The sequence below is a fragment of the Haliotis rufescens genome, unplaced genomic scaffold, assembly GCF_023055435.1.
Source record: "Haliotis rufescens isolate VD_foot unplaced genomic scaffold, xgHalRufe1.0.p SCAF_9, whole genome shotgun sequence".
NCBI classification, from domain to species: Eukaryota; Metazoa; Mollusca; class Gastropoda; order Lepetellida; family Haliotidae; genus Haliotis; species Haliotis rufescens.
The window spans coordinates 42,864,569-42,885,769 of record NW_025964383.1 but is presented as its reverse complement, the minus strand read 5'-3'; positions in this window follow the sequence as shown (position 1 = coordinate 42,885,769).

Genomic DNA, 21,201 nt, shown 5'->3' with positions numbered 1-21,201 from the left:
CTCAATTAGAAAAGCGTTTGCACGGTATTGCCCCCTGTTACACGCAGCCTGATCAGCCAAGCTTTAAGTGTTTTTGTGCAGGGCGGTCTTGAAGGACGTTCGTGAGCGTACCTCAACAAACACTCTATGCGGCATTGTATTGTGATGATAAAACCGTCGGGATCGCCGTGAGTGCATTATGAAGTCAGTAAACCAATTAAAACACACCGGAGTCAAACGGACGTTACGGGATGCACGTAACACGTTTCAAGAACTATGTGACATGACCACACACACACACACACACACACACACACACACACACACACACACACACACACACACACACACACACACACACACACACAGACAGACACACACACAGACAGACAGACAGACACACACACACAGACACACACACAGAGACTGACACACACACACACAGACACACACACAGACAGACAGACAGACAGACAGACACACACAGGCACACACACACAGGCACACACACACACACTCACACACACAAAGTCATAAGCACCTAGGTATTACTATACAAAATAATTATGCATGGAAAATGCATATTGATGATATTGCAAGGAAACGAGTGGCTAATTGTTTAAGAAGTTATAAATATCGGCTATCACGAACTACCTTAGGAATCATTTAGTTTACCAATTTTCTATTATTGTTGTCATATTTGGGACAACTGTACTAATGAGCAAGCTAATTTATTGGAAAAGTTCAACTTAGATGCTCTTAGAACCATATATGGCGCTGTCCGGGGTACGAGTCTTTAGAAGATTTACAATGAAACAAATTGTAAGTCATTAAAAGACAGAAGATACAATTCAAAATTGGTAATGTTTTAGAAAATAAATAATCATTTATCCCCGGAATATCTCTGTAGGCTCACTCCTAATACAGTTCGGAAAACACAAATTATAACGTAAGGGATAAAAGTAATCTTCAAACAGAGAAGTGTAAAACAAAAATGTTACCAGAACCGTCACACAGTTTAGGAATTTGCTTCACGTTAGGGGAGATAATGATATACACTGGGATTTCAATTACGGAAACAGGGGTTATGTCAATTTATTCACACTCGCCTCAGGCTTGGCAGCGATCTTAACTCAGATCGGTCTGATTGATGTATTTTGGATACTAAAAATTGTTCCTGTTGATGCTTTACACTTTTTTTTAATGTGTACAAATTACTATGTTCTTCGAAATGAAAAGTATTTTACCAAAATGGTTATTCTGTTATTCAAACAGTGCTAAGCGGAAATTCGCATTTGAGTAAGGAAGAGCAAATCCAAACATTAGATTCTATTCAAAACTTCATATTAAAATCTGGCAGATTTTTAATTAAGTAAATGAATTGTTTAATATAAACTGCTAATATATTTATTGTATATACACATCTAGCTTGGCATGTGCAATTCATTTGTAACAGTTACATCTAACCTTCATTGATGTATTTATTGTATCATGTCTTATGTGTTATGGAGCGGTATTAACATAAGTGCTTCGCTTGTTTACCAATCCATTTTCACATTTGTTGTGAAAATAAAAATGTTTAAATTATATAATCTCTTTGGAGACGTTATATCATGACTTGAGAAGGGTCGGTCGTCCATATGTGACGTCACGTGAAAACTAGACAATCATATTAGGTTGGTGCGTCTACAGAATCCATAGCAATCGTCCACATTAACAGCTATGACAATTCCTGGGTTGAGACCAATTAGTGGTAGAACCATACACATCCGGTTGAGGGAATACAAGATCCGGCCCCGACATACGCCAAATTTTGCTTCCACGTAACAGTCAAACACGCCTAGCTTAGTCGAGACAACACCTTAGGTACAGAAGACATGACTTGGGCGGTGTACTGTTCACAGATGACTCCAGGTTTCAGCTTGACAGCTCTAAATTTCGTGGAAGGGTCTACAGGCGTCAGGGAAAACGTTTTAGCGATGTTTGCGTACTCAACGTGATCTGTGGGTAGACGTGGAATGGTATGGGGTGGCATCAAAACTCATCGTTGTTAATGGCAATTTGAATGGTGTACGCTACAGGGACGACATCGTTCGAGATGATTTTCTTCCCTTTGTGCAAATACAAGACGTAACGTCACGTTGCAGCAGGATAATGCACACCCACACACTGAGAACAAATGTTTAGTGGACTCTACTAACTTTATTAGTAACAGAGGCCAGGAGGTTAGTAAACAACGGATTTACTATCTTGCCTGGTAGGTTGCACCAAGATGCTGAAGATTAGTAGTGAGTGAGTGAGTTGGGTTTAACGCCGCTTTTAACAGTATTCCAGTTATATCACGGCGTGTCAGCTTAATGTGGGAGGAAAGCCCGGAGTGATGCAGGTCTCAGACGTTTACCACTTCGGTGAAACCCACGAGCACGGGTATGGTTCTGACAAACCTAGAAACATAATCGGGGCGAACCGGGATTCGAACCCACAATCATAGGTTTCTGGCGTGCCCAAGGGACGCAACTCTGCACAGCGAATCGCGGCGCCTTAGACGACTGGGCCACCCGTGCCCCCCTGAAGATTAGTAAATGTCACTTACATTAGTATGACTTACCCCCTAAACCACACTGTAGACATGTTTAGGAGCTTGTTTCAGCCCTAAACGGTATGCACATTTAGTTTGTTCTATCTAAACATGTTTAGGGTCTTAACAGATAAAATTAGATATTGCCTCATAGCCTAAACACCACCTAAACACCACATTCCCATGAACCAACCATGTTTTAGATTTTTTACACTTCTAAACGTGTTTAGAATTGAAACACCTTTCAACATGTTTAGAAGTTAAACACCTTTAATCATATTTGATAATGTGCATATCATCAGGTTATAAGTTAAACATGGATGAGAGGTATATTATATACTGAAATTAGATGTGTAAATCAGATTCTTGAATGACACTTATACCGCTATGACTTACATCGACTTTGGTACAATATTAAAATAAACATGTACAAAACTCATGGTGTCTAGGAAATCTGACACCTGTGACGGCAGTAGTCTCCGAATCACAGGAGCGTGACGGACTACAAATCATAAGCTTGCAGGATCGATTCCAACGAGATTTCAATCAATGTGTTGTTGGTGGATGTCTAATAGCATTTCTCGCATACAGGAAGTTTACAATGAAATTATACCTGATTACGACTAAACCTCTGTAGGTAGTGACGTCAGGCCACCTGGTAAAAACATACAAACTGAAGAGTTAAGAACAGTGTCTGAGTGGACAGTGAAATTCACAAAGTTAGTTAACTTTACAAACTGTTTTTGTCAGTGCACGTTCGCGTGTCTGAGTTGGCATAGCATTCCTGGATTGTCATGACCGGCTGTTTCTCAAGACCTCTCCCCACATGATATGTCTGGGATGAGATGGGTAGACGTCTACGACAGGACCAGAAACAATGAGTGAGTGAGTGAGTTTGTTGTTTAACGCCGCACTCAGCAATATCCAAGTTATATGACGAGTCTTAACCAGACAATACAGTGATTGACATCTTAAGCATCGATCCACGCCATTCGGATCGATGACATGCTTCAACCAAGTCAGTGAGCCTGACTACCCGATCCCGTTAGTCGCCTCTTACAAGCGTAGTCGCCTTTTACGGCAAGCATGGGCCGCTGAAGACCAATTCTACCTCGGATCTTCACGGGACCAGAACAAGCCTGTAACTCTAGCTCAGTTGCGTCAATCTTTGAAAGACACCAGGAACAACATCCCCAAGGCTGTTTTCAATCACCTAGTGACTTCAATGCGCACCCACTGCCTTGCCTCTTGTCAAGGCAAATGGTAGTCACACCTGATATTAACATTGTAAATTCAGCTTTACACCACCCTTCGTTTAGGGGGTGTCGTCTCCTGTTACCAAGTATGCGTTTTATCAATGAATTTGTTATGTTAAAACATTGATCAGGCGAATGACCAAATATTATGTTGTTATTTTCAATAACGTGATATTTACACCACTTTATATGAAGCATAATTTCTTTTTCTGCTGGAATATTAACGTTCAAACATAAGTTAATGAAACATACGCTACTGTGACCGTGGTAAAAAGCATTCAAGAAGCACACTTTGTATGAGGATAGGAGGTATATGTTAGATGACCCAATGCCAAGATTAATTTTATGTTTTGTAATTATGAATAAACGACGAGTGGGAGTTGTTATTTGTACAATAAAACATTACAGGGAGAATAAACCATTACGGGCGCAGTACCCAGTGTTTTATGCTCCATGCAGTGTTTTATTGTACGAAACACAACGACCACGAGTCGTAATTTCTTATATGAGATATCGGGCGGTCGGGTAGCCTAGTGGTTAAAGCGTTCGCTCGTCACGCCGAAGACCCGGGTTCGATTCCCGACATGGGTACAATGTGTGAAGCCCATTTCTGGTGTCCCCCGCCGTGATATTGCTGGAATATTGCTAAAAGCGGCATAAAACCATACTCAGTCAGTCAGTAAGTATATGAGATATCAACACTATTTACAGCTTCTTTAAGGATGTTTATAAAGTGTACAAGCTTTTAAAAATATATTTACCCGTATTTAAATAATGATGACTCCCTCAACAGAATCCGACCTCGGCAATGTCGGGCAAGTCAAATTTATGCACAGGTGGAGTATTTCCCACATATTCTCACAATCCTCGCGTCGATTATCTGTACCTTTCCTCCCAGTACCGACTGTCACATCTCTCCCGCTTTTAGATGCGATCGTTCGGCCATCGCGTTTATCTGCGTTGCCCAGCTACATCTATGGGAAACAACTCACGAGACACTTCCCTCTCAAAAAATATACGTCCAATATAAGACGTCATCAAGTTGCGAGGGCATGTTCGAATCTCCAGAAATGACGTCATGATAGAACAACACCACACTTCGTTCTTCATTCATCATTGCGATTTATCGCGTAGCTATCTTATATTGTTTCTTAAAACATACTCAAGTAAAATTTCTACTTTGTTGATAAATATACAACATAATAAACACAAGTTGAGTATATAAATATACTACATTAGGGATCTCAAAACTAAATCTTCAGTCAAAATATGGATGTGCATATCACTGATAATTAAGAATGTTCGTAGGGAATGAATGCCCTGCTATGCTGGGCCTTGTAGCCTTGTAGTAGTAGCCTTGTAATGATAGCCTTGTAGTAGTAGCCTTGTAGTGATTGCCTTGTAGTAGTAGCCTTGTAGTGATAGCCTTGTAGTAGTAGCCTGTAGTAGTAGCCTTGTAGTAGTAGCCTTGTAGTGATAGCCTTGTAGAAGTAGCCTTGAAGTAGTAGCCTTGAAGTAGTAGCCTTGTAGTAGTAGCCTTGTAGTCAAAACGTTCGCTCGTCACGCCGAAGGCCCGGGTTCGATTCCCCGCATTCTGGCGTCCCCGCCGTGATATTGCTGGAATATTGCAAATGGCGGCGTAAAACCATACTCACTCACTCTAGTTTGTTGTTCATAACTTCTCAAAAGACCTGTTGAGAGATATTTGGACAATGGAATGTGGTACGATTCAGTGGAGAAACACACACACAAACAACAAACAATAAAAGCACATCTTGAGCGAATTTGCATATTTTTAGCCAAGCGTGATGCTAGACACATACCCGCGAGCGAAGATCAAACTGATATTACAACAGTAATAATGCCAACATTATGCAATGCACCTGTTGATAAATATTTATCACTTTGTGGGACCTCCCGTGAATATTTGAGTAAGTACATGTACGTCCCAAGCACTAGGCAGATGTTCCCTGGTCACGGTCCTCGGCTGGCTGGTGTCTCCTGAAGCGATGTGTTCCTCTTTATAAGGAAGTTGACATCCATATATTTTCTTCCTTATGTGTAGCACTTCGAAATGCCTTTCAAAGACTTACAAAAAGATTGTTTGAGCGGAACAGCGTTTAAGATCGATGAGATGAAAAACATACACGAGATTAATTGCTGATGGTATTCCTTATCGTAAATATCACACATGTGACATGAAAACTATATGACTCAGACAAACGCATTATTGACACAAACCTATGCCATCATAAGTCATGTATCGCGAGGACGTGCAGCGCTTACGATATTCCTTTTCTTCCGCGTCACATGGTTTTAAGAGGTTCAGTACAGTCCATCAACCATAACTCTGCCACCCATTTTTTCACAAATATTTCCATTAATCACACAATCACGAGACGAAAGTTGGTTATTATTGAAAAATAATAATTGACCTAACTAAAAATACAAGTTTTGTTTAATTTCATGTCCGAATAAAAAAATGTTTCTTTATTGTTATCATGTAAGTCTGTGACCGTTGACACGGCACTGTAGTGGACATAAAGTGTGTCAAACATGCTTGCTGCATGCATGACCCAAGGTCACCTCTATATCCATGGCGATGATGAGGGAATATCTCAAAAACATGTAAATAGTTAAAATGAGTTCTGAAATGAAATGTGATTAAAAGACCCATAGTGTAAGAAAACTTAATATTTTACTCGAATTGTGTATGGAAACAATTTCCGAGTAGCTGAAATCAGATGAGCAGTCGACGGAAAATCCGTGTTCAATGTCTGTGTCATCAAAGTATATAACGTAATAACGATAGGTCGTGACATGAAATGAATGACATCTCAAAATACACGCTTGTCACAACTGTCAGGTTGTTCTCTCTTCTTGGCATTTGAGATGGCCCCTTTCGGTTCGTCATCTGCACGTTTAAACGCTTATCAGGGGAGATCATTCGGAATAAAGTCCTTCGAGATTCAAACAATGTTTTGTTCTAATTCGCTTCGCTCAAACGAATCTAAACTTTTAACCATGTACAACATACGCATCTCAAGGATTATGCCTACTGCAGCTTACAGCGAGCGGGTTTATTAACAATCACAAATAAATACACTCGTCACACGCGTAAACATTCCTTCAAGTCAATCCACGAATCTGCAAAACACAAATCCTTTATCAGTAACTTGAAATGTACAATTCCAAACTAAAAATGTGACCAAAGCAAACAATACAACTTGAAAGTTTCAGAAATGTTTCAAATTATAACTATAATATACTTATTTTAAATGAATCTTCATCTGTTGCTGCTTTTTCTTCCGTTTCCCTTGGCTCAGTTTTGTGTCCCAACTATTAGTGTACCAGCAACTACCCATATGACACCAAACATGCTATATCATTCAGATAAAAGGATCTGTTGAGCGGCTTGAACTTTGCCCATCGGCGAAACACTTGCATGCTTCGTGAACCCATATCCTTGAGACAATATTGAGTAAGGTGTAAAATCTGCTCGCCTGTGTAATGCGAAGACCTTCAATGGTTCAACACAGTGAACACCACGAGTCAATGTACCACTCTGCGGTATACAAACCCTAACATATTTAACCCATAATTGAATTAATTTCTCTTCGCGAAACAACGACGAGATATCATGTGATTGATGTGTGTATAGATGGATATAGGTATGGTTGTATGTGTGTATGTATATATGGACTGATGTGTGAATGGATGGATATAGGTATGGTTGTATGTGTGTATGTATATATGGACTGATGTGTGAATGGGTGGATATAGGTATGGTTGTATGTGACTGAATAAACGTCTGAGACCTCCACCACTTCGGACTTTCCTCCCACATGAAGCTGATACGCTATGATACGAACTGGAATACTGTTGAAAGCGATTTGAAACCAATTTGAAATTTCTTTCACTCAGTCTTGGTCGGTGTCAGTTTTAAAGATTATAAAATAACAAGTTGTTTTCCTTAAGTATTCAGAGCATTTTGATCTGTACATTTTGAAAAGAAAACTATCACAAGCGACACAAACATATTTCAAAGAGTAGGGCCATCAGAGAGCTGGCGTTTGTTTACCTAGACGTTTGATCTAAATGGCTTTGTCTGTGGCTGTGTACCGACAACACACAGATATGTCGTCCTCGGCTTGCAAAGCACGTCGGTGTGAAGTTGAAGTTCACAAATGCTCTCGTGTGAGGGTTAGAGAATGTGTGTATGGGTTTAGAAACCTCCTTACTTCTTCCAGGTGATACCTCAAAACCTATCCTTACTTTGTAGAAGTGATCATAAACTCCAATAGAACCAGTAATCATATTTCCCCATAGAACAAGTAACGCTAGACTCCCACAGAACAAGTAAACAAGGACTCCCAATAGAACACGTAATCCTAGACTCCCCAATAGAACACGTAATCCTAGACTCCCCATAGAACACGTAATCCTAGACTCCCCATAGAACACGTAATCCTAGACTCCCCATAGAACACGTAATCCTAGACTCCCCATGTAACAAGTAATCATAGACTCCCAATAGAACACGTAATCCTAGACTCCCCATGTAACAAGTAATCATAGACTCCCAATAGAACAAGTAATCCTAGACTCCCCATGTAACAAGTAATCATAGACTCCCAATAGAACAAGTAATCATAGCCTCCCCATGTAACAAGTAATCATAGCCTCCCAATAGAACAAGTAATCCTAGACTCCCCATGTAACAAGTAATCATAGACTCCCAATAGAACAGATAATCATAGCCTCCCCATGTAACAAGTAATCATAGACTCCCAATAGAACAAGTAATCCTAGACTCCCCATGTAACAAGTAATCATAGACTCCCAATAGAACAAGTAATCATAGCCTCCCCATGTAACAAGTAATCATAGACTCCCAATAGAACAAGTAATCCTAGACTCCCCATGTAACAAGTAATCCTAGACTCCCAATAGAACAGATAATCATAGCCTCCAATAGAACAAGTAATCATAGCCTCCAATAGAACATGTAATCATAGCCTCCAATAGAACAGATAATCATAGCCTCCAATAGAACAAGTAATCATAGCCTCCAATAGAACATGTAATCATAGCCTCCAATAGAACAGGTAGTCATATTTACCCATAGAACAAGTAATGATAGAATCCCCGCACAAGATATCATAGACTCTCATAGAACAAGTAATCATAGACCCCCATAGAAGAAGTAATCATAGCACCCCATAGAAACTGGAAGACGGGAGAACCCGCACAGGAACGGAGTATGTGATGCACAATCACCTGAAGATGAAGTTCATTATTTATTTAAATGGCCACAATTGTTTTATATCAGTTTAAATAAATCTTACATTGGCTATTTTTGTACATAGCCTAACGCCATGAATTGTTCTTAAACAACAAAAATTGAAGCGTAAAAAATGTACCTAAGTACCTTAACATGAAACTTACCATGTACATATTGTATACCCAGCGTCGTTATGGAAGGGTCACCTTGGTATGATATGTGTCAAACATGAACATATGCCAACAAGCGTCAATAGGTCTGAGTATGTTGACAATGTGATTAACAGTTGAAGAACATGTTGTTTATGCCTGTCACACTGATCGGATGCTTTTGTAAAACAGGAAACATGTACAACGACTATTACAACTAATGAAAAGGGAAAGATTGAAAGTGATGGAAAAAGCTACCCAAAACACACGCCCGAACGCAACCAGCGGTTTAGCTCCTAATATCCCCGTGCTCGTGGGTTTCACTTCGGGCTTTCCTCCCACATTAAGCTGACACGACGTGATATAACTGGAATACTGTTATAAGCGACGTTAAACCCAACTCACTCACTCTCTTATTATCCGTGTGACCCCTTCATAATGACGCTGAGTATATATTTCAATATTATGTTTCTACCCTGTTTTTGTCGAGTAAAAGATTGTGGAAGGTAAACATTCCATTCCTTATCAACACGTGTTTATCCTGTGTTGAACGCCACGCTACACATACTGTGTGTTGTAATTGGAGAACTGAGGGTATATCTAATGATGCATGGAAGCCTAAGCGAACCACTGACGCAAGTCGTAAATATCTTTTATTTCATCAACGTCAGAATTGAACAACGCCCATATATGATATAACAAAATGTCGCTTCACGGGTGTCAGCATCACCACACAACTAAGTCGTTGTACACATATCATACATTCCCATGGATGCCACTGAACCACATTTGTTCAAAGACGCGCATTTGGTTATTTTATGAACCAATTATATTGAGAAAACTGGAATAGTTTTATTATTTGACACATTAGCATTCGTCTTATTTGCAGCGGGGGCACGGGTGGCCCAGTCGTCTAAGGCGCCGCGATTCGCTGTGCAGATTTGCGTCCCTTGGGCACGCCAGAAACCTATGATTGTGGGTTCGAATCCCAGTTCGCCCCGATTATGTTTCTAGGTTGGTCAGCACCATACCCGTGCTCTTGGGTTTCACCGAAGTGGTAAACGTCTGAGACCTGCATCACTTCGGGCTTTCCTCCCACATTAAGCTGACACGCCGCGATATAACTGGAATACTGTTAAAAGCGGCGTTAAACCCAACTCACTCACTCACTCTTATTTGCAGCACTTATAAACATGAGTATTACCTTTCATTGTAAGGATTATACTTTGTGATCCTTTCATATATTTTCACCACCATTTTGCCTTTTACGAGACTGGTTACACTCTGGCGTTGCGGGGCGGTCGGGTAGCCTAGTGGTTAGAGCGTTCGATCGTCACGCCGAAGACCCGGGTTCGATTCCCGATATGGATACAATGTGTGAAGCCCATTTCTGGTGTCCCCCGCCGTGATATTGCTGGAATATTGCTAAAAGCGGCATAAAACCATACTCACTCACTCACTCACTTTCCAGGGTACTTATCACGATATCAGTTTTTCATGCTCGATATATCGACTGATTTTAAATAGCGATTTGTAACGTGTGTTTAATGTTATATACTTGTCAAGTGCCTTCGCGGCCCCGGAGCATGCATCCGGGGCCCCAAGATGGCTGCGGATGTTATTGACATTTTATTGAGTAAACATTAAGGTGTACCAGCATCTTGTTTTGTTACATTTATGAACTTCAGTTTATACATTAATGTATCAGATTGCTTCTGAATTCAAAATTTAGAATTATGCAGTATATCGTGATACGTATCGCATTACACTTCAAACCTCCAATATCCATCCCTAATACATGGAATTACGGATATATATATAAAGTTAAGCACCCCCTAATATTATGTATGATAATACACTACCATAATGCTTAATGTTGATGCGGGGCGGTCGGGAAGCCTAGTGGTTAAAGCGTTCGCTCGTCACGCCGAAGACCCGGGTTCGATTCCCGACATGGGTACAATGTGTGAAGCCCCTTTCTGGTGTCCCCCCGCCGTGATATTGCTGGAATATTGCTAAAAGCGGCGTAAAACCGTATTCACTCACTCACTTAATGTTGATGGCAATACTAATTATGAGATTAATGTTGTTTTGTCCGAGTAATGTGACCGTTCATGCGTGATGGTGACGTCCCAATTTCCCGTGTTTTGCACGTGCATCATGCCTCCCTAGCACTCAGCAAAAAACAGTATGTTCACGCAGCAAATACTGGTACTGAAAACAGTGTCAACTGATTTGTGTCATCGTCAAGTCAGAAAATAACAAGGAGATTATGTGAAGCACTGAGATGGAGAATCATTGGTATGCATGCCACAGGGATGTCTTTCAAGGTGATTGGACGTCAACTGGGCTGCCTAGTGCGAAAACACGCCCACACCAATTCAGTAAAATAACTGCCTCGTACAGGACGCTTTCATGTCACGTCAGGACGTGAATTACGGATATTACTGCGATTAGTGCGAAGAAATCCATTTGCGACGAGCACCTACCTGAGGCGTAATTGGTTACCCCATAGACGTCTGTCGGAATCGAGCTGCTGGAGAGAGGGCCCGAAGAGTCGTCAAACGCCCCCTACTGGTACAACGTCATCGGAGACTGCGATTGCATTGGTGTTTGGCACACCAAGGATGGAACCTCAGAACACGGAGACGTATCCGTTGGTCAGATGAAAGCAGGTTTCAGCTGCATGTGAATGATGGCCGAACGAGAGTGTGGAGGCACCAAGGTACAGCATACACCTCCCAAGAACATTAAACCAACTATTCCGTTTGGTGATATGGGGCTGCATATCCTACGATTGCAAGCTAGACCGTGTGACTATACAGGGCAGTCTCAATGGTGAACGTTACATCCGGGAAGTTCTGGAACCGGTTGCTGTTCCCCATTTTGACAACCACCCTCTGGCATTCTAGACCCCACCGTTCAAGAGCTGTGACTGCATGTTTGGCAAACAACGCCATTGAAACTCTACCTTGGTCTGCAATGAGTCCAGATCTAAACCCCATAGAGCACACTTGGGACTGTCTTGGGCGTAGAGTGCAGGCAATGGACCCTCCTCCACACAATGTGGATGAATTGGCAGCTGCTTTGCATCATGAATGGGCGCTGCTTCCCCTTGAGATGATCCGACGTCTGACTGGAAGGAGGAGGAGAAGGGTCGAGGCTGTCATCCGGGCACGCGGTGGCCGCGCACGTTATTAAACATTTTGACACGCGAATGTCATTAGTGTCTAGACGTTAATTTAATACACATTTTTATTCATAATGTGCAATAATTTATCGTTGTTCCAGATTAACAGTGCTATACTTATAGAGAGGGTTGTGTTGTGGTACAAACAGTACCGGTGTTTGGGCAACCATATCTCAATTAAAATTTCATTCTGGCTCAAAATTGTTTTGTTTTGTTTGTTCTCAGAAGTTTGCTCTTTACAAACATAATGCTTTCTTCAACTTCACTCTGTCCATTTTAACATGTTTGTGATTCTTATTTACTATGCAGAAAATTTATGGGGGGTGCTTTTTTTATGTGTGTGTGAATATATAAAAGGCGACTATGCTTGTCGTAAGAGGCGACTAACAGGATTCGGTGGTCAGGCTCGCTGACTTGGTTGATGCATGTCATCGTATCCCAATTGGGTGGATCGATGCTGATGATGTCAATCACTGGATTGTCTTGTCCAGACTCGATTATTACACACAACCGTCATATTGCTGGAGGGCGGCTTTAAACAAATAAAACTTATGTGTGATAGTACAAACGTATGACATGGATATATTCTTCTTTCCGTGTTGCAAGAATTCGACTTGAAATAGAAGTCACACTACTCTTGCTTAAAATGGCAAATGAGTGTTACTACATTCAATAATTACTTTCCAAGAACATATATGTCACACCTGGGGAGAAAACTCCCAAATTTGACGCATCAGTGACCAAAATGCTGTCTGAACAGGTAACTGCCCATTGTGTTCTTGGTTGAACACTTGACATGTCTTTGCATGTGTTTGTGACGAGTGCCTCCGGTGGCGGAGAACATGTTCCCATCACGAACACCTGTTATTATTACTAGTTGATAACGATAACGCAACACTTGTTTATGATATAGCCGGAATCGTATAATGGCGACTGCCTTCAATTTTAAACTTTCTTATGATAACGGAGACGTTTTTGTCGCATTGATGTCTATACCAATTTTGTTATACTTATATATACCTTATCGACATTATTTGACACCTTTGAGTGAATTAGTATTTGATCTCCGGATCCCCTGTGAAAATCCGGATTGGGAATCTGGCGCACAGCTGATCGCTTTGTCATAGGTGGCCCAGTCGTCTAAGGCGCCGCAATTCGCTGTGCAGAGTTGCGTCCCTTGGACACGCCAGAAACCTATGATTGTGGATTCCAATTCTGGTTAGTCTCGATTAGTGCGTATCAGCACCATGTCCTGGGTCGAGGGTTTCACCTAAGAGTAAAACGTCTGAGACCTGCATCACATCGGGCTTTCCTCCCACATTAAGCTGACACGCTGACATATAACTGGAATACTGTTAAACGCGGCGTTGAAACCCAACTCTCTCACTCACATACCCTATGTCACCTGGAAACTAATTTGGTACATCGTGATACGTTCAAGGCATCATCTAGACGTCATCAGTATCTAAATACTACACGATCATGACTCAGACACATGACGTCTATTAATCATGTAAAATCATGCGGCAGGCTCAATGATGCATGGTACATTTGTGGTGAGGTGAGGTGAGGTGTGGCGGGGTGAGGTGAGGTGAGGTGTGGCGAGGTGAGGTGTGGTGAGGTGTGGCGAGGTGAGGTGTGGCGAGGTGAGGTGAGGTGAGGTGAGGTGAGGTGAGGTGTGGCGAGGTGAGGTGAGGTGTGGCGAGGTGAGGTGAGGTGAGGTGAGGTGTGGCGAGGTGAGGTGAGGCGAGGTGAGGTGAGGTGTGGCGAGGTGAGGTGAGGTCAGGTGAGGTGTGGTAAGGCGAGGTGAGGTGTGGTAAGGCGAGGTGAGGTGTGGTGAGGTGAGGTGACAGTTTTAAAGTGAGAGCACTTGGGATACCGTATATAAACAGAGCATATCAATATACGAAAATAGAAATCTTATCAAAATACAGAGTTTTAATGAATACTAATACTCACAGGTCAGCCGATTTTGCTGTGGCAGAAGGCGACCTCTTTAACACCTAATACAAAAACAGCAGATGCCATGCCGCTCAGGCACAGACAGTGCTTGTCTTACCCCCTTAATGCCGAGCGCCAGACAGGTTAACAACAAGGACAACCCCTTAACGTCTTTTAGTCTGACGCGGCAGGGAATAGGACGACAGGCATTCCGCACTACGGGCAGACGCTCTACCACTTGACCACGGAGGCGGTCTTTGAAATAGGAACATGTACATTTATTCAACACTGTGTGGAGTCTCAGAGTCAGTTTAGTGCGGTGTGTCGGTATCAGTTTAGTGCGGACGTTCAGTATCAGTTTACTGTTGAGCGTGTGGATTGCTGGTATAAGTTTAGTGTAGAGTCTCAATATCAGTTTAGTGTGGAGCGTCAGTATTAGTTTAGTGTTGAGTTTCAGCACCAGTTTAGTGTGGAGCGTCAGTATTAGTTTAGTGTTGAGTTTCAGCACCAGTTTAGTGTGGAGTGCTGGTATAAATTTAGTGTGGAATGTCGGTATCAGTTTAGTGTAGAGTCTCAATATCAGTTTAGTGTGGAGCGTCAGTATTAGTTTAGTGTTGAGTTTCAGCACCAGTTTAGTGTGGAGTGCTGGTATAAATTTAGTGTGGAATGTCGGTATCAGTTTAGTGTAGAGTCTCAATATCAGTTTAGTGTGGAGCGTCAGTATTAGTTTAGTGTTGAGTTTCAGCACCAGTTTAGTGTGGAGTGCTGGTATAAATTTAGTGTGGGATGTCGGTATCAGTTTAGTGTAGAGTCTCAATATCAGTTTAGTGTGGAGCGTCAGTATTAGTTTAGTGTTGAGTTTCAGCACCAGTTTAGTGTGGAGTGCTGGTATAAATTTAGTGTGGAATGTCGGTATCAGTTTAGTGTAGAGTCTCAATATCAGTTTAGTGTGGAGCGTCAGTATTAGTTTAGTGTTGAGTTTCAGCACCAGTTTAGTGTGGAGTGCTGGTATAAATTTAGTGTGGAATGTCGGTATCAGTTTAGTGTAGAGTCTCAATATCAGTTTAGTGTGGAGCGTCAGTATTAGTTTAGTGTAGAGACTCAATATCAGTTTGGTACAGAGTGTCAGTATCAGTCCATCCAAGCGACCATGTTTCGTATACAGCATATCTAGCTGATGTGTGTGTTGGATAGGTGTCGGGGTAATGTAACTACTCCTATGAGAGAGCAAAATATCATGGTAAAAACATTTGACACCAAATACATGCCCCGTTAAGCATTCACGTTTAGAAACGTCTTGCTTCAGTGAGCGAACACAAAGTCAACTCACAAAGCGCGAGGGTCAGATGGTGTTTTTAAAGAGTGAGTGCCGTCGCTGTACAAAGCTGTACGTTTTGATGTAGGTATTGAAGTTTTGCAACAGAAACTCGTAACCATACAGAACATATTAATATTCTAAATATATGCATATTCTACGCGAGGGAATGTCGAGACTAAATAAGTGCCTCCCGTCGCCGTGGTGTAGTTGATGTCGGTGTCGCTTGTTCGATCCCTGGTCGCGTTATACCAAAAGACGTTAAAAGATCGTACTTGTTGTTTCCCTGCCTGTCGCTCGGCATTGAGGAGCTAAAACAAGGACTGGTCGGCTCGGAGTCCGTATACTGAGTCTGAGTGGGGTATTTATGTTAAACTGCGGCATGGTATCTCAGTGGGCTAGCACTACGAAACAGGACTAGTGCACACAGACAGACTGAGACGTCTGTATGTCATGTAAAGTCATTGTGCGGTAGACTCAATGATACATGTTACATTTCACCTCCATGTAATCTGTGTAATCTGACAGACTAACATCAATTAATAATTACACACACACACACACACACACACACACACACACACACACACACACACACACACACACACACACACACACACACACACACACACATACATATATATATACACGCGCACGCACGTCGCTATGTGTCTGGTCCAGACTCGATTATTTACGTACGGGTCGCGTGGTTTATGCTGTAGTAGAAACATGCAGTTATCCATTATGTAGTTATGCAATATAACGCTAAACTCTATTTCCGAGAATGAGAGGATCAATTAATCCAAACACGCTCCCCAAGATATTTAATCAGATGACTTTTATTCACGCTTCAGAGAGTTTCGTTGAGCGTAACTGAACACTTAGGACTGTGCACTGACATATTCACAGATGAGAAGGGAGCATCCCCTTTTTTCCTAACCTTTAAAAGACAAACTGTATTGTCGGATTTTAACTACCCAAGCTGACAGTTGCTTTTATGTCGGCTGTGAAATATATACAGATAGATTTAGAGGTAGCGAGACGTCAAATATGCAAGGTATGATGAAGAGGCAGAAAAATCCCTTAAAACAATCCTTGCTTCACCGTCTGAGAGAGCATCATCCATACATTTAACAAATTGTTCAAATGTTATATAAATATCACAGTTCCTACAAGAACATTATGCTTTATATACATCCCTAGTCGCATTTATACCTTAGTGAATTCTAAATGTATGTGCGCGTGTTTAAAGTTTTATTTAATGGAAATTGTAACATTAAGTAAAACTGGATTATCTCCCTTGAGTAGTTGTTGGACTAATCCACTGCAACGACTGTGGAGAGATGGATGTTTTGATAACCAGCGTCCCTTTCGGAGTGCCTCATCAAGAGTGAGTGAGTGAGTGAGTATGGTTTTACGCCTATGTAAGCAGCATTCCAGCAACATCACAGCGGGGGGCACTAGAAATGGGCTTCACACATTGTACCCATGTCGGCAATCGAACCTTGGTCTTCGGCGTGACGGGCGAACACTTTAACCACTAGGCTACCCGACGCCCCTTGGCGTGATGAGCGAACGCTTTAACCACAAGACTACCCCACCGCCACTTAATCAGTACAAGCCTGGCAATTAAATTTCACGGTCAGCAGATCATGCCCCGGCTAAGGGATGCAACTCTCGTATATCAGATTGCTAGGCTACCGTCACTCCTTTTTCTCCGCATGAAGACTTGTATGATGTGTTCATGGGTAGTTGTGTTTGGGAGCTCGTCACCCTTCTATTGTGCAGAGAACGACTGGGTCAATGGTGTGTATTTGGGTAAATATTCAGCTCCGTTTGTGGTTTGATCATTCAGATTTGAAACATGCGTTGAAATTTTAAACAGACTACCAGATTACCTATCACCAGATACCTATTAATACCTATGTGTACGATCCGGGGTAGAACAGGTTTTCAGCTACCCATGCTTGCTGAAAAAGGCGACCATCTTGTCGTAAGAGGCGACTAACGGGATCGGGTGTTTTTGTCGGTGATTGGGTTGATGACGCATGCCATCGTATCCTTATTGCGTGGATCGATGTTCATGACTCGATTATTTACAGACCGCCGTCCTACAGCTGGAATATTGCTGAGTGCGGCGTTCAACAAAAAAAAATAAAAAATATTAATACCTATGCAGCTATCATCAACGATGGGTACCGACACAGTTAGTCAAACCCTCTGCTTGTGACGGTCTTGATGAGAACAGGATACGACAGCTGACCCAGCGTTGATAAATAAGTTGAAATTTAGAAAAGACCCTGGGTGATCGCCCACTGGTCGGTCACCTTATACGACTGTCGATCCCTGCTTAATGGACACCCAGTCAGACGACCCCATGACATCTCACGCTTTTTATAAGAACTTGAGTGTCGGTAGCTTGCAGAGTGCACAGTCAGTCGCGAGTGCGGAGGACTTGTGCATTGTGGATATAACCTATACGGACTGCCTTGAAACCAGCATGCACTAACGAATTCAAATTGAAAATGTATGCGATGCTGATTGGTTACAATATTCAGTTTCGCACAGGATTGTTTTCCGCGTTCATGAAGATTATACGTGCAGATAGTGTGTGAACAGATAACAGCCACACATAGTCATAGGAAGTTAGTTTGCTGCAAGGAATGACGCCGAGGGCCGTTTCACATTGTTCGTTTGTTTGTTTGTTTGTTTGTTGTCAACGCCGAACTCAGCAATATTCCAGCTATATGACGACGGTCTGTAAATAATCGAGTCTGGAACAGACAATACAGTGATTGACACCATGAGCATCGATCCACGCAATTGGGATACGATGACATGCATCAACCAAGATCGCGATCCTGAACACGCGATCCCGTTAGTCGCCTCTTACGACAAGCATAGTCGCCTTTTACGGCAAGCATGGGTTGCTGAAGATCTATTCTACCCCGGATCTTCACGGATCCCGCATCAAATACATCACCAGATAATTTGTTTGTTTCATGTAAGCCACCACCAAACATGGGTGTATACTTTCTTTTGCCTGGCAGTATAGTTCTAGACGTTAGTAAGTACAGTAAAGTACGGTAATAACGAACTCAAAAGGACTACTTATTTTAGTTCGTTATAACCGTAGTTCGTTATAAGCATACATACAGTATAACAACAGCAACTAGTCGGGACCAAAAAGTAAGTTCGTTATAGCCGTCATTTCGTTATAAGCGTGTTCGTTATAACCGTTGTTTACTGTATTAGCATTTGACACTGTCGTCAAGCGATTAGAATAATCCTTAACTACGAGATTGATATACATCATGCGATTTGAGTTCACAGAAACACGACGTATCTTTTGAATGACGTGAAGGGGAGAGTTTGAATCAAAATTGCTGGGAATGCCAAATAAACCGAGCCTCGTCCCGCTTTAACGTTTGTTGCATGTGTCTGACAGAAGAGTTGGAATTATTTGTTTGTTTATTTGTTTGTTGTTTAAGACAGCACTCATCAATATTCCAGCTTTATTTTAGTCATGGTCTGTAACTAATCAAGTCTGATGATTGACATTCTGAACATCGATTTACGCATGAGGATAAATGAGAGCGCAAGAGCTAAACCAGTTAACAATCACGATGCTAAAACACCTAAACCATATTGGAACGAGGAGTTACAGTGGGCACCAGGATGCGCTTGAGAATGGGAGTCATCTTGGTTTGTTGTTTAACGCCACACTCAGCAATATTCCAGCTATATGACGGGGGTCTGTGAATAATCGAGTCTGGAACAGAAAATCCAGTGATTGATATCATGAGCATCGATCAACGCAATTGGGATCGATGACGTGCATCAACCAAGTCAGCGAGCCTGACCACCCGATCCCGTTAGTTGCCTCTTACGACAAGCAAAGTCGTCATCCTGATAAGCACAAGTCTTTTCTGCAAAAAAATTTACAAGAAGGATTATAAAGACACTATTACATTCATATGTTTATCTTTCTTATTTATCGAACTCATTTACGAATGTGTGTATTTCGTGCGCTCTGAGGGGAGGTCGGGTAGCCTAGTGGTTAAAGCGTTCACTCGTCACGCCGAAGACCCGGGTTCGATTCCCGACATGGGTACAATGTGTGAAGTCAATTTCTGGTGTCCTCCGCCGTGATATTGCTGGAATATTGCTAAAAGCGGCGTAAAACCATACTCACTCATTCACACACTCGTGCGCTCTGACTCAACAGTACAACAGTTTCACGCTTTTATTCGGTTGAGTCGATTTCGTAACACCAGACTAACGAACGTTGTAACGACGAGGCTTGCCACCACCCAGAAAGCTATTGGGTTCCATTAATAGTTGACAGTGAATACACCTGCATCTTAAAATACCGCACAAACACAATGCATGTATGGCACGGCTCAACGTCGTGTATCAACTTTCCAATGATCTATGACCCAGTCAGCCATTGTATTCAGAGTGCCCCCTCTGTTAAAAGGCTGAATATATACCCTTAGTCTGTCATACAGACACAGAAACAAATATATCCAGCATAGCCCACGCAAGTCTATAATATTTGGCAAGTCTAGATTACTGCAGTTTCAGGTCTGAAAATGAAGAAAGTTTCTGGGCTAGTTTGTATTACATTTTATAACTATAATGTAACAACTGTTTTTTTGCTGTAACATAATTATGTTCATTTCAGAGACTGATATTAGTCTAAAGTACTCTTCTCACACACAGAAGAATGGGGAGTCGAATTTGCTATTGCAGAAGGCGATCTCATAAACACTGAAGCGAAGACGAAGACGCTAATAAGCAGGTCATCAGCCTGACCCCCTGTCTAACTTCTGGTTGAATGTCAGCGGGAGGAAACAGGGGACTTTCTCTCCAAGGTTACTCGAGTGTGGCCAAGAGTCAGATCGCTAACGAGATACTCAACTCAATAAGTATATCCACGTTCGTCTGACACTGCCACACAAGCGTCCGTATTGTATTATTGGGATAGCGCTCGCGACACGTATCTGTATGGGTTCATTATCAATCACAGGCTTGTCTGATCCAGATTCGATTGTTTACAGACCACCGTCATAAAGCTGGAATATTGCTGAGTTCGGCGTTAAACAACAACCAAACAAACAAATATTCTGTATTGAATATCTTGTCGAGAAGGTGTATATGAATGAGAATCTATTTACGCCGCTTCAACAATAATATCGGGGGTCACCAGAAATGTGTTTCACACTTCGAACCCATCCAGGGATTGAAACCCTGGACTTCGACTTGAGGCAACAAGTCTGCCACACCCACCCATCAGTTTAAAGGGCCAGTTCTGGGTGAATCGGAGCGTATTGTGCCCCTAAACAATGGTCCATTCATACTACTACTACTACTACTACTACTAGTAGTAGTAGTAGTAGTAGTAGCAGCAGCAGTAGTATTGGTAGTAGTAGTGGCAGTAGTAGTTGTTATGTTTGTGTAATTAGTACTACTACTAGTAGTAGTAGTAGTAGTAGTAGTAGTGGAA